Raw genomic sequence first — 8,058 nt, 5'->3', positions numbered from 1 at the left:
GGAAGTGGGTGGAGAGAGGGATGCTACAATTAGGGCCACGGTTTCCTTTCAAACCATGAACAAAGGGGAAAGCAGGTTCCTTCTTCCAAACAGGAGGGAACACAGTCCGGGTAAATTAACTATATCTGCAAACAGAGTAAAGCAGAAATGAAGATGATTTTGTGGTACAATACACTGTTTGGACCAGAGGATCCAAACTATGGAGTTATGAGATCAGTAGGCTCAGTGTCAAGACAGAGAGCCATGTCTTGTGATAGTGTCAGGTGCAAAGCCAAAAGGGGATTGAAAAATACCCCTGTCTCTGGTGAAAATAGGCAGTCCGATTTAAAAAAATTTAAACCTTTCTTGCATAAACACCAATGTCTTAGGACACTCAGGAGTTCAGTCTCTGGTAGCCATAACTCTCCACGAAAAATTCTGGAAGCAGGGAGACACCAGTGGGCCGGCAGAGAAAGAACGGGGACTGTATAAAACTTAATGGACATTTCTGCCATTTATTCAAGAAACATCTACTGAGAATCTGCCAGATGCCAAGCACGGTGCCTGGGGCTGGGCGCACAGAGAACAATATGAGAAAATCCCAACTTTTAGGTCATTTATTTTCTGATGGTAACGCTGCCAGGTGACGAGGAGCAGAGCACGTGCGAGACGGCAGGCAGTACGCTAGACGGCAGGACCATCTTGTTTCAGCCTCGCAAGAACACAGTGAGGAAAGCAGGCATGATCATCATTACCACTTTATGATGAGGAAATTAAGGTTCAGAAAGACAAAATTTATGTGGTTCCAGCATCCGGGCACGGTTTGTGACTATTATGGTAAATTCCTATAAATACTGAATGAGAAGCAAAAAGAAGTACAATTTCCATTCTGTCTATACTCATTTCAGAAGAAAAAAACAATAATGGATCTAAGTTTAAAAGTATAAAAAAAATTTCTTTCAGAAGGTAAAAAAGAGAAAGTTTACAGAGTAGTAATCCCAAGGGGGGAGGGGAATCACAACTCTGACATGAGCAGAAAATGATAGCAAGAAAATAATAACTTTGGTATATAACCCCATGAAGTAGGGCCAAGATAAACTTTTATGGCTCCTAAATATTTTATTTTACATAATCTCAAATGTTCATTAGGGAAATAACAATTAAAATCATTCCATTTTCCTATTAGTGAAGCTTTCTGTTCTCACCCAATCTAATCCAACTGTACTCCAGTTAAAGCAAAGGTCTAAAGTTAATTATTTGGTCCTGTCTTCTACACAACTCAGACCCATCTTCAGAGAGAGAAATAGGAGTCTGGAGCAGATAATCTTTTTTTTTTTTGATGTTTATTTATTTACTTTAAGAGAGTGAGTGTGTTTTTGCAAGCAGGGGAGGGGCAGAGAGAGAAGGAAGGAGAAGAAACCCAAGGAGGCTCTACGCTGAGCATGAAGCCCCATGTAGGGCTGGATCTCACCACCTCACAACTGAGAGATCATGACCTGAGCCAAGATCAAGAGCTGGACTCTTAACCGACAGAGCCACCCAGGCACCCCTAGAACAGATGATCTTATGGCAGAACTTCTGAGTTTCACAGTCTTGATCCAGGTGAAATATAGCTTAAAATAAAGATTAACATCAGACCCAACAAGCAAGCAGGAGCTAAAATAGGAACAAAAAGCAAAAGCAAATACAAGCAGGAGAGTCTGTTACCAAAGTTGCTGCTGATGCAAACTATACTTAACATGTGGGGAGTTGCTTTGTCCCGTCCAACGCATCCCATGAGGGTGAGGTTAGGACTCTAGCTGGGCCCAACCATTGCATTTAATGAAGGGGAGTTTAGCAAAGTCCTTCGGTGTGCAACTGTTTCTTTAGCCCTGCTGGGGCTGGCAGGGGAGATGTTGGTAGCCCAGTGTCTGGACAGGGAGGTCAGACTTGTCCCCTGGATTTCTGACAGGGGACCCCAGGCCCTTGTTCATCGTGGCAGCTCGGTACCTTCAATGATGGCTTGCAAGGCTTCCTTGTGTTCCCCACGATGCTAACTAGCTATGATAACTTAAGGACAATAGTATTTCCCTACCTTTTCTCTTCATGGCAAAAACAACTGCAGTAATACCAGGATTCTTTCTAATGCTGCCTTCCTGCTCTTAAAATGTAGGAAATCCTGTAAGATACCTTTTCCTGAATCTTAAACCTTACAACCCATTCTTAAAGTGTCCGAGCAACATTGGCAGAGAAAGCAAAAAAAAAAAAAAAAAAAAAAGGAAATTTAAATCAGGAGAGTGGCTAGCTTGCTCCCTGCTTACCCTAAGACGATTAAAAAAAAATGGCTAAGTTGTCAAAATCTTGAAAATCTTATAAATACCAAAATAATTAACTATAACTTGGAGCACATAATACCGTTATAATTACATAGGGGGAAAAGGATAGGTTAGAATAGTAGTTTGAAAGCAAGCACCCGTGAAATGTTGATTTGCCATGTCATATCAAAAAGATGGGCCTAGGAAGTATTTGATGTAAACTACCACTTATTAATTAAAAGTGTACTTTTCTATTAAAAACATTTTTTTAATGTTTATTTATTTTTGAGAGAGAGAGAGTGCAAGCAGGGGAGGGGGCAAAGAGAGGGAGATACAGAATCCAAAGCAGGCTCCAAGCTGTTAGCACAGAGCCCAAAGCAGGTCTCAAACTCAAGAACTGCGAGATCATGATCTGAGCCGAGGACAGACCTCATCCGACTGAGCCACCCGTGTGCCCCTGTACTTTTCTACTTAAAACCTCACCGGTGATTCCTTTTTAGGTATATTCCGCCATTTAGGTCAAACCCTCATTTTTCCTTAAATGGAAGCTTATCTCCTAACTCTTCACTTGTGTTTTTAAGAAGACCATTTTTAAATTTATCATGGGTCTACCCATCCATATAAAAATAATTACCATCGTTTACCAGCTCATCGCCACAGTGGGACATTGTGGCACCAGGAGTGGTGGTGACTGGTGACTGTGGGCATATACTTTGATTGGTATGGTTTCTCTTTTAGCACCCGTGGCACCTCAACATCAGCCCTAACTGCAGCATGTTTGTGACAATACACGGTGTACGGTGATGTTTCTTCACAAGGAGACTGTGCAAACTTTCACTTTCCACACACCCCATACGCCCATCTCTGAATGTTCTCCCCTCCGCCCATCACAGCCTTCCTGTTTTGAAGGCTTCCACTCCTGAAACATCTGCTGGTTTAATTCTTTCTAGTTATTTTTACCCATTCCCACACCACAGTAACCTTGGGAAGACCCTATTTTGAATTTTATGGTACGTTTTTATGGCTATGATTTAAACAAGAGGTAGAGAAACTATGTGTCGAGTCAACGGGATATAAAAAAGAGAGACAGGTCTAAAAATAAAAAATAAAGATAAAAAATAAAGATAAATAAAAAAAGAGACGATCTGAAAACAAATCCTTGCAGTGTCACTTTCTAGCTGGGGGAGTTTCCACAATGGGTAAGGCAGGGGAGAGGGGTAGGAAACAATACTTATTGGGTGCCTACTTTGTGCAAGGTGCTCTACACTTATTTAATAGAATAGCTCTATATGGTAAGTTCTTTTATCCCTAATCTTTTGGTGTATTATTCATTTTTTAAAAAGATTAATAATAGACCTAGTCTAAACCTAAAGCTCAAGGAATTTAAGTAACTTACCCAGAATCACAGAGCTTTAAAAACAGAGCTAGGACATGGGGTGTCTGGGTGGATCAGTTGGTTAATGTTTGACTCTTGGTTTCAGCTCAAGTCATGATCTCACTGTTTTGTGAGTTCGAGTCCCATATCATGCTCTGTGCTGGCTGCAAGGAGACTGCTTGGGATTCTCTGTTTCTCCCTTTCTCTCTCTGTCCCTACCCCACTCTTGCAGTCTCCATCTCTCTATACACTTAAAGAGAAAAAAAAAAAAACCCATGGAGCTAGGACTTAAAGTCTGCCCTAACCCTGAATTACAATAAATATTAGTTCTCCTCTTCTGGAGAAAGTACAGAGAATAGCAGTTTGTATCACTGAAGGGATTAAAGGTAGATTTTATTGGGCCAAAAGAAATTGAAGAACTTAAGTTGCTTGTTTTAGAAGGTAGTTTTAATTACCATTTTTAAAATCTGGAGATTCTCTAAGAAGTTTGTTAAACAATTACTATTTTCCACAAAAAAACACCGAAAAGTTCGAAGTCGTACAATATATTTTGTAGGCCATAAGGAAGATTTTTTTCTGGGTCAATTTCACTGATAAGACCTGTTATTTGCAAAGTACTTTCCTGGGTGCTGAGAATCTTAAATGAATAAACTAAAATCTCATGATCCAGTGAGAATAGGCCAGAATGTACGCGGTGCAACATACAAGTTGGGTTGCTCAATAACTAGATAATAAGATGTAATAATGACTTGCAAGGAAGATGATCACATCTCTGGAATTCTTCATAGAGCACAAGGAAAGCTGCCCCCAAAGTAAGCTTTAACACAGAAAACCATCAAAACTAGACAGCTTAGACTCGGGATTCCTAACGTGTACAAACAACCATGTTTCATTTTGCTTTCCTTTCTCAAGGCATGTGTCCATAGCCATTTTTAAAAAATTTTTAACTTTATTTTGAGAGAGATAGAGACAGCACAAGTGGGGGAAAGGCAGCTAGAGAGAGAGAGAGAGAGAGAGAGAGAGAGAGAATCCCAAGCAGGGTCTGTGCTGTCAGAATAGAGCCCAGCATGGGGCCTGAACACATGAAGCCATCAGATCATGATCTGAGCTGAAACCAAGAGTCGGACACTTAACTGATTAAGCCACCTAAGCACCCTGTTTCCATAGCTGTTCTTTCAACAAACCTTTACTACCTGACCACTCTATTGAGGACATCACTCTAGCATCAACATGGCCCTTTACTAATGGCTGCCTGAAACCAGCTCTTCACTCATTCTTTGGTTGTACAGCTTCTATATAAGACACCATAGGTGGGTTATTTCAAAATAAACCTTGAGTTATGAAATTATAAAAGTGACTAGAAAGCTCCACATTCATAAAATACAGGTTACTTCCTTCAATCAGGTAGATTTCCAAACTCATGATTTCTAAACAATGATAATGGAGTAAGCCGGGCTGTCTATGATTATTTTTGTTGTTTCAAGAGATATTTTTATGTAGACATTTTATGTATATAAACATGTTCATGCATATATCCAGGATCACTTATATCAGAGTGTTCTATAGGATTCATATACTAGAGACTTTTATCTTTCAACAGATGTAACACCTCATGCTTGTTTTATAATCTCTTCTCAAAAGTACAGTATGAATCAATTAGTTCTAAACTCAGACCAGAGGAAAACTCGGGGTTCCTTTGCTATCTCTAAGTCCCTTGAATCTATTCATTTTCAAAGTTAGGCAAACCTAACACTAACATTTCTCATTCCCATTGCCCCAAATTAATGTATGTTTTGGGATGATAAAATTCTTAGTCTAAGGTAATGAAACAAAGGTAATTATAATGCATGTACTTGATGAAACCTCTACCCTACTAGTTATAAAAATTGGGAGAATACTAACAGCCAACTTATAATGAGTCCTTACAATGTGCCAGGATAAATTCTCTGTGTGTTATTTTCTCATTTAATTTTTACAATACATATATATGAGGCAAATAAACTCTCTTGTAAAAAAATAAAAGTAGTGATGGATTTGGTTTTGTGCCATATTCTTGAGATCCTCACCGGTATCACATCACTGAAGGATGAAATGAGAGGAAGGTGGACCCTCTTTTCCTATCAGGTTATACGACTGTACCTTCATTATTTTTTGGCATTTTCCTAGGGTTCGAAAAAAACTGTTGACAATTTTCTACATCTATAACATTTTGGATGAGCAATTTCTATCCTATTGTGTTTCCTCACATATGGTGTTCTAGCTCAAATAGCACTGGTATTTTTAACTTGCACATTATTAGTAAGCCACTTTGAATTACTTTGCTGACAAGAATCCAAACTACCTAACATAAATGAGAAAACTACATGTATTACTGAGGCTAGTGTGTTCATTGATTTTCAGGCATGAATTTCCCAGAGGAATCACTGCATTTTATAGCTAAAAGGGAGCATAAAGATTATATAATCTGACCACTTCTTTTTACAAGTAAGAATCTACAACAGGCAGAAAGATTTAAAGTGTTTCTCCTGGGTCAGAGAAGCTAGTTAATAGGAGAAAAAAACAGCAGCCCAGTGCTTTTTCTACATGAAAAAGACAGTAATTATTATAAAATCCACATTATTTTGCAGTGCCCTGCAGAGGATGTACCAATAAGTAATTGGCATTAAAAAAAAATTACTGGCATGTTTTTTAATACTGTATTATCTTCTGTACTGAAATTTGACACTTGTGACTATCAGTTACATGGTACTATCATGTACCATTGCTATTCACAGTTTTTTTCTGGAACGTACGTCTTGTGTTCCTAACTAGATTGAGACTTCTCTGTGGTAAGCACAATTATCTTTTAAAAATGTTTCTTATATCCCTCAGTAAACCTACACATATATGAACTGCTTAAATGGAAAGAGATGGACATAAATCTATTTAGATGTTAGATTCATACTACACAACTCAAATAGTTTGAGTTCTCAAAATAGAACTCAACAACTGTCGTTAGGATGCAGGTGAATTTGTTGTTTTGAAAAGGAAAAAAGTTGAGAACTTCCTCCTTTCTTCACAGGAAGCAGTTGAGATTGTCCAACTCACTCAAAAGTGAGTGGTTTTAGGAGCTTGAAGAGATCGGCAAAGGAACAAAAATTAGAGAGAATGATGAGAGAGCTGAGTCTTAAAGACATGTGGGTGCATATTCACATCAAATTACTCAATCAAAACCCTAGCTAATAATGACCAAGGATTGACTGGGAGCCTGGTCCTCCTGTCAGTACTCTGTCTGTATTAAGCCAACCACACCTCAGAACAACCTTAAGAATATTTTCATTTTTCGACAAGGAAATTGAGGCTCAGAGAGATTAGGTCATGTGCCCAACTGAAGCTGCTACTAACAGGTGGAATAGGATTCAAACACTTAACCAAGGCCTATGCTCCCAGAGTTTGATGCTTAGGATAAAACCACTTAAGTATGTGCTGTTTGATACAGTGCCAAACAAACGCCCGGCCCCCAAGCGGGAGCTCAGTTAATGCTAGTTACCCCACTTTTGGGTTTGCAACCCACTCTCCCCGTATTTATTTACCCACAAGTTCTTATTCCCCAAACAGACATACCCGTATTTACACACACACCACTATTTTTACCATCTTAGGTGGGTAGATAACTAGCTATTAAACTTCTATTCATACATTCTTCCTCATAGGAAGGATTTAAGCACACATATGTACAAATGAGTCCAGGAACCAAACTCAGCTCTCTCCACATTACTCCAGGTAAATGTAAATACATACTCACTAATAATGGCTCTGGGTTACAAAACACACGTGTATGCATAGCCTGGTTATACAGCCGAATTCAATTCAATAAAGATTCTTCTTTTCCCATTACCCAGGCAAATGCAAGAGTTACCATGACTGATGCCAAAGACATTTGGCTCTGCTAGTGGAAATTGGGAAGCAATGGTGAAATGAGGTAAGAAAATCCGGGGCCAGAAGGTGGTCGCAAGTCATCAACTGCTCTTCCCAGGAACTTGCTCTTTTTGGTTAAGTGCTACGCATACGAAATCCAACCTGCTGCCACAGCCTACAGCCCCCTCCGCCCGACTGTGAACCCCACTCAGGCTGGAGCAGATGCACACACCGCGGGGAACCTCATTTGCAGGAGATGAGTGTTCCCTTGCTCTATTTTAATGCTTGCTGCCGGGCCGGAGAAGGAAGTTTTGCCAGAAATCGCGGAGAATAGCGACAGCCAAGCTTTCTCCAGCAATCACTAGCCAGCCCAGAACAGCGAATCATAGCTTGCACAGTATATAACGGTTCACGTAAACAAGTTTCTGCCCTGCCTGCGTGCACTTTTGGAGCCACCTCTGGCAGCCGTGGGCAACGCCGGCGAGGCCTCCTGCGGAGCTCGGCGGAGAGGCA

This window comes from Hyaena hyaena, unplaced genomic scaffold (assembly GCF_003009895.1).
Source record: "Hyaena hyaena isolate Hyena2069 unplaced genomic scaffold, ASM300989v1 scaffold_332, whole genome shotgun sequence".
In the NCBI taxonomy this organism is placed as follows: domain Eukaryota; kingdom Metazoa; phylum Chordata; class Mammalia; order Carnivora; family Hyaenidae; genus Hyaena; species Hyaena hyaena.
Note: the sequence above shows the minus strand (reverse complement) of the source record.